Here is a 9,874-nt window from a genome sequence, read left to right as displayed (position 1 = left end):
GCGTTTGTCCCAAACTGCAGCAGAATAGGACAATTATCGCCTGCCACGCATTTTGAGAAATAGTCGGTTTCCGATGATGTTTTTGGTTAAATTAGTATCAGTTATCATAGATTAGACATAAACTTAACCATCTATTGACATGATTTGCGTTTTACTTCTGAAATAAACAAGTTATCGCAGTTTGAAAAGTTCACAACAATTACCTCTCCATGTTTGTTGCAAATAAAATGGAACGCAACAATGTCTTTATCCTCTGCAGATGGGGACAAAGAGTTATCGCTATTCTCTTTTGTCGCTTGTTTTTTGCATTTTTCAGCGACAATTACATTCCTTGTTAATAACACATCGGCAACCCGTTAACAAAGACGAATCTCTGCCATAGCACCTAACCCACATATTCAAATAAAATTCCACAGGAACTCGTGGTGAGTGCAGAGGTGTTCTCGGCTTGCAGTGGGCGAGTGATTGCATAATCAATTCCTACCCATCCCCCGATAGATGGCCAGCGCCGCAATCGACCATACAAAATACTAGAGCTCTCGGACTGTGCACATTGAGGTTCGAGAGCAAATCCCATGCTTCCATCCATTTGATTCCCTGTGCAATTGTGATTGTTCTGGTCACTCACGGAGTAGCAACTACGAAATGCACGATCATCATGCTTCTGCTCATGCTCAAGTCGTTTCCATTCAGCTCCGTCCATAGCTGCACGTTTCCAGTCCTGAAGTCTACGATGAGACCAAAAATCGTCTTCCACTTGCTGGTCGATTCATGAAATTTGAAATTTGATACTTAGAGGTCGTACACTTTTTACGTAAGCAATTTTTCTGGGTTTTTCGACCACCCCTCCCCCCATGTAAGATTTTTACCATACAAATGATTTATATGGAGCGTAAGATATTGACCGACCCCCCCCCCTCTCCCCATAAGTGCTTACGTAATATGTGTACGGTCCCTTATTATGATTATTGAAGCATTTATATTCGCCGTCTTGTAATAAAAATTCAAAAGGAGTGAGCAGCAAGTGTTTCATTAAAATCTAGGCTAATAAAGCGTTACGTAATTTGTGAAATAATCCCTTACCGGTAGTTGACGCCATTTACCGTGGTCGATATGATGCAGTTCACGTTGAGCAAAAACTATTCAAATTTTATGAGCTTCATGGAGTCTCCAGGTCTGGTGTTTCTGGATGCTTCCAGGTTGGAAACATTCTCGACTCTCTGGGCATAGTGTATCCAATGAACGGCTCTCCGCATGACACCTTCTAACACAATGTTGAACAACAGGCACAAAAGTCCATCTCCTTGTCTTAGCACCGGGCGTGATTCGAACGAACTGGAGTGTTCGCCCGAAATCTTCACACAGTTTTGCACACCATCCACCGTTGCTTTGATCAGTCTGGTAAGCTTTCCGGGGAAGCTGTTCCCGTCCATAATTTTCCATAGCTCTACGCGGTCTATACTGTAGTATGCCGCCTTGAAATCAATCAACGGATGGTGCGTTGGGACCTGGTATTCACGGTATATTTTTTTGAAGGATTTGCCGTACAGTAAAGATCTGGTCCCTTATCGAGCGGCCGTCAACGAAGCCGGCCCACGAATTCATTCACTATTGGTGACAGACGACGGAACATTATCTGGCTTATCACTTTGTAGGCGGCATTAAGGATTGTGATCGCTCGAATGTTCTCACACTCCACTCACTCTCACACGCTTCGCCCCCCCCCCCCTAAATTGTGGAAAAATTTAACGGGTGCTGAAATAAATTCCCTTATACATGTGCATTTTACGATCTAATCATTTTGAGAAAAAGGTGATTGAAATTCAAAAGATTCCCAAAAACTTATTAGGGTATTCAGGAATCCAGGAATCCAGGAATCAGGATCCATAATACATAAAAGTTCAAAACAACTCGAAATATTTCGGGCTCAAGAATTCTCCTTGAAATCTTTCTAGAAGCTCCCCTGGAAACTTCTTAATTCCTACGGAAAGTTATCCAAAAATTCCGCTGAAAATCTTTCTCATGTACATAATTGCAATTCCTCCTTATCTAGAAACCCTCACTATTTTTTTTAGGGAATTCATGAGGAAATTCCTTGAAGGAAATCTTCTTCTCTCCAAGTTTTACTTCTAGACATTTCTTCGGCTATTTTTCCAGAAAAATCTCCGGCATTACTTTCAGGAATGCATTTGAGAGTTCCTTCAAGAATACATACGGAACTTCCTCTCATAATTCCTCCAGAAGTTTCTTCAGAAATTTATGACGGAAATCCTCCGATTTCGCTCCATAATTTCACTTGTAAATCTATAAGAAATGCCTTCGGAAATTCGTATAGGAACTTCTCCGGGAATTCCTATAGGAACTCTTCCTTTAATTCCTGCGGGATAACTGCCATGAATTTTTCCGGGAATACATCCATAAATTATACCGTGGACCCCCGGTAATATGACCGTTTTTAATCTGAACACTTTTTAATTTGGACCCCGTTGGTTTGAACATCGTTCAAATTAAAAATGGATCAAACGTCATTTACCACGTGGAATCGAGAGAAGAAAAATGGAACATCGTGAAATGGAACGCAGAATCAAAACAAACCAGCAAAGACAGCAGCCAGAAACCAGTTTTTCTGATGCTTATAGAGTAACCAGAAGTTCAAATTAAAAATGAACCCCGTTAATTTGAATGAGGTACCGTTCAAATTATCGGGGGTCCATGGTATAGCGAAATCCTCTAGGATTTCAGCGTGGAATTCTTTTCGCAATTACTTCAGAATATCCTTCAAGAATTTTTCTAGAAATATCATCAGTATTTCCCCGGAAATTCATCCAGATATTTTTACGGGAATTCCTTCAGGTACTTCTCAAGGAATTAATCCGGGATTTTTCCCTTGAAATTGTCCTAGAAATCTTTCCGGACTTCACTCGGAATTTACTCCAGAATTTCATTCGGAATTTAATTTGAGAGTTCCTTCAGGATATCTCCCAAGAATTTCTCCCAGGAATTTCTTCAGAACAAACCCCCGGGAATTCATCAGGGAATTTCTTCAGCAATTCATCTGGGAATACATTAAGGATTTCATCTGGGAATTTCTGCATTAATTACTTCTGGTATTTTTCCGGGAATTCCTTCAGATATTTCTCCGGAAATTTCTTCAGGAACTTCTCCAATTATTTCAGGACTTCCTTGTGGGAATTCCTCCGGAAGTTCTTGTGGGAGCTCCTCCGGGAGCTCCTCCAGGAGTTTTACCAAGAGTTCCTCCGGGAATCCCTCCAGGAACTTCACAGGGAATTCCTGGAGGATATTTGGCAGGAATTTCACGGGAAATGGGATTTAGGAAGTTCCTCCAGAAATTCAACTCCGAGTATTCCATCGGCTATTTCTCTGAAATTTCCTCCGTGAGTTCCACTAGTAGGTCCGCTAGGAATTCATTTAGGCTTTCTTTAGGAATTTATCTACAAATTCCTCCAGAAGTTCCTCGGAGAATTTCTCTGGGACTTCCTCCAGGAGGTCCTTTAAGAATTCTTACGGAAGTTCGTTTGGGAGTTCATCCAGGAGTTCTTATGAGAGTTCCTCCAGGAATTCATCCAGGATTTCCTGCGGAAATTCTTCCTCAATTCTTCTTTCAAGAAATTCCTCCAGAAGTTCCACCGGCAGTTCCTCCGAGAATTCCTCTGATAATTTCTCCGGGAATTCCTCCAGAAATTCCTCCGGGAGTTCCTCCGGAAATTACTCTGGGAGTTCCTCCGGGAATTCTTCCTCAGAGGAACACCTGAAGGAACTGCCGGTGAAACTCCCGGAGGAATTCTCGTAGAAGCTGCCGGTGGATCCCCCGGAGGAATTCCCGAAGGAACTGCCGGAGGTACTACAGTAGGAACTTCCGGAGGAATTTCAGGAGGAGCTCTTAGAGGACTTCCCGGAAGAACTTCCAGAGAAATTATCAGAAGAACTTCGGGAGGAATATCCAGCTAAATTTCTGAAGAAATGATTTCCTGAAAAAAGCCTGAATAATTTCCTGGAAGAACCAATGGTGGAACTTCCTGAGGCATTCCCGGAGAAACTCCCGGATAAATTGGCAGCGAAACTCCCGGAGGAGCTCTCGGAGGAATTCTCCAAGGAACTTCCGGAGGAAATGCCAGTGAAACTATCAGAAGAATTCTCGAAAAAATCTTGGAGAATTCATGTTATTGACAAATCTCGTCTAGCTGAAACCTTTGTACGGGTATGTAGCTGGACCATCATTATCATCAGAGGACCTCCTGGAGAATTCCCTCAGGAGCTTCCAGAGAAATTCTCGGAGGAGCCTAAATGGATTCCAGAAAGAAAGCGTGAATGAATTCCCGGAGGAAATTCTGGAGAATTTCCCGGAAGAATTTTCAGAGGAACCACCGTAGGAACTGACGATAGAACTACCTGAATAATTGTCGGAGGAAATCCTGGAGGAATTCTTGGAAAACAGCACCAAAGAATTATCTGAAGAATTCCCTGCAGAACTTATAAAAGAGTAAGTGGAGGATTTCTTGGAGTAAATAATAGTGAAATTTTCGGCTCAATTCCCAGCGAAATTTATGGTGGAATTCCTAAAGACATTGCCTAAGAAGTTGCTGGAGGCATTCCTAAAGCATCCCTGATAGAACAGAATTTCGGATAGAATGACTGGAGCCATTGTCGAAAGAAGCAATAAATCATGCATTTTTAAACCAATTTTTGTTTCAATCATTATTTATTTATTCAGACTAAGGCCGAAGTGGCCTGTGCGGTATATAAGAGTCTTCTCCATTCGGCTCGGTCCATGGCTACACGTCGCCAACCACGCAGTCTACGGAGGGTCCGCAAGTCATCTTCCACCTGATCGATCCACCTTGCCCGCTGCGCACCTCGCCTTCTTGTGCCCGTCGGATCGTTGTCGAGAACCATTTTCACCGGGTTACTGTCCGACATACTGGCTACGTGCCCGGCCCATCGCAGTCGTCCGATTTTCGCGGTGTGAACGATGGATGGTTCTCCCAACAGCTGATGCAATTCGTGGTTCATTCGCCTCCTCCACGTACCGTCCGCCATCTGCACCCCACCATAGATGGTACGCAGCACTTTCCTTTCGAAAACTCCAAGTGCGCGTTGGTCCTCCACGAGCATCGTCCAGGTCTCGTGTCCGTAGAGGACTACCGGTCTAATTAGCGTTTTGTAGATTGTCAGTTTGGTACGGCGGCGAACTCTATTCGATCGGAGCGTCTTGCGGAGTCCAAAGTACGTACGATTTCCAGCCACTATACGTCTCCGAATTTCTCTGCTGGTGTCATTTTCGGCAGTCACCAGTGAGCCCAAGTACACAAATTCTTCTACCACCTCGATTTCGTCACCACCGATGCAAACTCGCGGTGGGTGGCTCACATTGTCTTCTCTTGAACCTCTTCCTATCATGTACTTCGTCTTCGACGTGTTGATGACTAGTCCGATCCGCTTAGCTTCCCTCTTCAGTCTGATGTAGGCTTCCTCCATCTTCTCAAAGTTACGTGCCATAATATCTATGTCGTCGGCGAAACCAAATAGCTGGACGGACTTATTGAAAATTGTACCACTCGTGTTAATCCCTGCTCTTCGTATTACACCTTCCAAAGCGATGTTGAATAGCAAACACGAAAGACCATCACCTTGCCGTAACCCTCTGCGGGTTTCTAAGGGACTCGAGAATGCCCCTGAAACTCGAACTACGCACATCACCCGATCCATCGTCGCTTTGATCAACCGTATCAGTTTATCCGGAAAACCGTGTTCGTGCATTAACTGCCATAGCTGGTCCCGATCGATTGTATCATATGCGGCTTTGAAGTCGATGAATAGATGATGTGTGGGCACGTTGTATTCGCGGCATTTCTGCAGTACTTGGCGAATGGCAAACACCTGGTCCGTGGTGGAGCGTTCGCCCATAAAACCCGCCTGGTACTGCCCCACGAACTCCCTTGCAGTTGGTGCTAGTCGACGGCATAACATTTGGGAGAGTACCTTGTAGGCGGCGTTCAGCAATGTGATTGCGCGGTAGTTGCTACAATCCAGCTTATCGCCCTTTTTGTAGATGGGACACACGACACCTTCCATCCACTCCTGCGGCAAAACTTCCTCCTCCCAAATCTTGGTAATGACCCAGTGCAGCGCTCTAGCCAGTGCCTCACCACCGTGTTTAAATAGCTCTCCTGGTAGTTGGTCAACCCCAGGGGCTTTGTTGTTCTTGAGCCGGCCAATCTCCTCCTGGATTTCCTGGAGATCCGGAGCCGGTAGAATTATGTCCTGCGCGCGTTCTCCCAGGTCCATCACCATACCGCCATCTTCGTCTGCCACATCGCCATTCAGGTGTTCTTCGTAGTGCTGCCGCCACCTTTGGATCACCTCACGCTCGTTCGTAAGAAGGTTCCCGTTTATGTCCTTACACATGTCGGGCTGTGGCACGTGGCCCTTACGTGAACGGTTTAACTTCTCATAGAACTTTCGTGTGTTATTAGCGCGGTACAGTTGCTCCGTTTCTTCACGGTCTTGATCTTCCTGCTGGCCCTTTTCCTCCGGAAAATCGAGTTTTGTCTGTTCCGCGCCTGTTTATATCGTGCCTCGTTCGCCCTCGTGCGGTGTTGCAGCAATCTCGCCCATGCTGCATTCTTCTCTTCCACTAACTGCTCACATTCGCCGTCATACCAGTCGTTTCTCTGATCCGGGGCACCGTGCCTAGTGAAGCGGTTGCGGTGCTACCAATGGCGGATCGAATATCTCTCCAGCCATCTTCAAGAGATGCTGCGCCTAGCTGCTCTTCCGTTGGAAGTGCCACTTCCAGCTGCTGCGCGTATTCTTGGCCTAGTCTACCGTCTTGTAGCCGCCCAATGTTAAGCCGCGGCGTCCGACTTCGACGCGTGTTGTACACCGTCGAAAGTTTTGAGCGCAGGCATACTGCAACAAGGTAGTGGTCGGATTCAATATTCGCACTGCGGTAAGTGCGGACGTTCGTGATGTCGGAGAAGAATTTACCGTCGATTAGAACGTGGTCGATTTGGTTTTCCGTTTCTTGGTTAGGTGATCTCCATGTGGCCTTGTGGATATTTTGCGGGGAAAGAAGGTGCTTCGGACTACCATTCCGCGGGAGGCTGCGAAGTTTATGCATCGTTGGCCGTTGTCATTCGATACGGTGTGCAGACTATCCGGTCCGATGACCGGTCTATACATTTCCTCCCTTCCTACCTGTGCGTTCATGTCGCCGATGACGATTTTGACGTCCCGCAGTGGGCATCCATCGTATGTCTGCTCCAGCTGTGCGTAGAACGCTTCTTTCTCGTCGTCGGGTCTCCCTTCGTGTGGGCAGTGCACGTTGATGATGCTATAGTTGAAGAAACGGCCTTTAACCCTCAGCTTGCACATCCTTGCGTTGATTGGCTGCCACCCAATCACGCGTTGGCGCATCTTACCCAGCACTATGAAGCCGGTTCCCAGCTCGTTGGTGGTGCCACAGCTTTGGTAGAAGGTAGCCGCTCGATGCCCGCTTTTCCACACTTTCTGTCCTGTCCAGCAAATCTCCTGCAGCGCCACGACGTCGAAGTTGCGGGGATGTGATCATCCTGTCGCAACCTGCGAAACCTAGCGACTTGCAATTCCATGTTCCAAGCTTCCAATCGTGATCCTGTATTCGTCGCCTAGGTCTTTGCCGATTATATCGAGTCGCATTTGTTTCAATCATTATTGTTGTTAAATAACGCACAACGCGTATGTTGCACTGTGGGCGTGAATGCGTCACGTTCATTGGCGTTTCGTTTTAGTACAAAACGCTGACTTCAACGCCCAGTACAACGCGCTATTGTAATCCAGCCTTTACTGTTGGTTGTGGATTTGGTTTCAAAGTTTTTGGAACTTAGAAGAAAATAGTGCCAAGCACTAACACTTATGTGTTTTTATAAAACTACTATTCAGAAGACCCAAAAAAGTAGCAAAACCCCACCTCCTCCCGACCTAAAATCCTGGCTACGCCCATGGTCGACTTGTTGACTCTGTCTGCAGTGGTCATCTTCGTGTGTACCGATACGGAAGGCTGTGTTGGAAGTAGGTGCTTGTGAGTGGCCATATTTTTGGAAGAAGCGAAATAAATTAGTCGTAGGCCGTTTTCGTTCGTCATCCGGTGGACGCTGAACTTTCTGATTGTAAACTCCTCCTCTTGGGCCTTGGCCAACCTGAGCGTTCAAATCTCCTACACCCAACCCGAGAGTGGCAGATTCACATACGAATTTGTATGTGACTCACGCGAATTCTGATTTCAAAAGCGACATATGCGAATGTTGCTTCCTTCAATCTACCATGCAATGTTAGAAAAAAGGAGATTATAATTTTGGAGACTTTTTATATGTATTGGTAGAATTTAGTTCATGTATGCGTGAGACGATTGTTGTCCGTCTTCTTCATATGTATTAGTGATCGTCAGTACGATTGAGTATGTAGTGGTGACATATATCAAGTATGTGTATGTCTTAGTGCGATGCAAAATTTGTTTGAGTGTATGGGTGAGTGTCAGCGATAGGAAAAACTGACATGTTTACCTTTCACATCCAAGTGGTCACTTGTTTTTTACACTTCCTTTCGGTCAATAACATCTTCCAGAAACAGCGGAGATTCACCGTTTCAATTTAACGTGACCGCACTGACCTGGCCAACTACCAACGCAGTGGAACCGAAAAGGATTTTCAAGGAGGAGATATCCCAGATGGAGCAGAATATGAGGTAAGAACAAATGCTTTTCAGAACCAAACATTTCTGTATGTATTTCTGATCGCTGATATGATTCCAGCCCAGCTGATGGTCAGTTTGACTATAATCTGTGGATCCGACCGATTATGGGAACAATGTTGTGGAAAGTTTGCAATCAGCACGATAGCATCAAAACTCATCGGAACGAACATTCTACGTGACCTTATTCTTATGCCCAGCTGTGAAGTATCTAGTTTCGTAGTTCGCCAAGGATCGAGTAGGCGTTAGTAATTTGATGTCCGGCAAACCTAGCTGCATTTTTTGTTGCAGTTGAAATTGATGGGCTTTTGTTTGTCAACGATTTACTCCCGACCGTGTAGTATGCCCGAGGGAAGATTGCAGAGGCTAATGTCGCTGCTAATCAAGAGAGTACCATCTGTTCTCCGCGATGAATGTCGATCGATGATTCGAAAATTCGCCGGACAGTGCCAGACCTCAGGTAAAAAGTGGTAATTTCTTCGAAAATTTGTTATTAATATAAGAGTTTGTTGAAGGAAGCTGACACCCATCTTGGACCTAATAAATTAGATTAAAGAGCCAGAAAAATCACAAAATGAATTTCTCTGTAGGTGGAAATAATATTTTTTTTTATATTAGCAGAATAACTGTGTACTTAACACACATATCCGAATGCCTTCCTTGATTGAATGAAGACTGAAAAGTTATAGCCTGTTCATATTATGGGAAATATCTTCGCATTTTCATGGTAACAGAATTCGAGTAATATTCGGCAGAGTAATTAACGTGGTCTTGACTGTAACTTTCATTCAGAATAGCTCTTTGAAAGGAAAAGCTCTTTGGAATGTCTTCACGGGTCATAAAACGAGTTCGTACTATCCATATAATTTCACCATTTGATAACTGTAACAGAATACTCTGTCTAACAACAATCTATCTTTAGAACTTAGGCTCAATTGGGTCAGCGGGAATAGCTTCATGAAAGATTAACAATTTGAGTCATATTACAGAAATCTAATCACATCTAAGGTACTCCTAATTAACTTTGACTTTAGAACTTAGGTTCAACGGAGTCTTTTTTTAAGCTCTTTTTAGTGGAATGTATTCAACCGTCTAAGACGAGTTTAGCACTCTCCATTTAATTCTA

This window comes from Armigeres subalbatus, chromosome 3 (assembly GCF_024139115.2).
Source record: "Armigeres subalbatus isolate Guangzhou_Male chromosome 3, GZ_Asu_2, whole genome shotgun sequence".
NCBI lineage: Eukaryota > Metazoa > Arthropoda > Insecta > Diptera > Culicidae > Armigeres > Armigeres subalbatus.
This window is presented reverse-complemented; position numbering follows the sequence as displayed.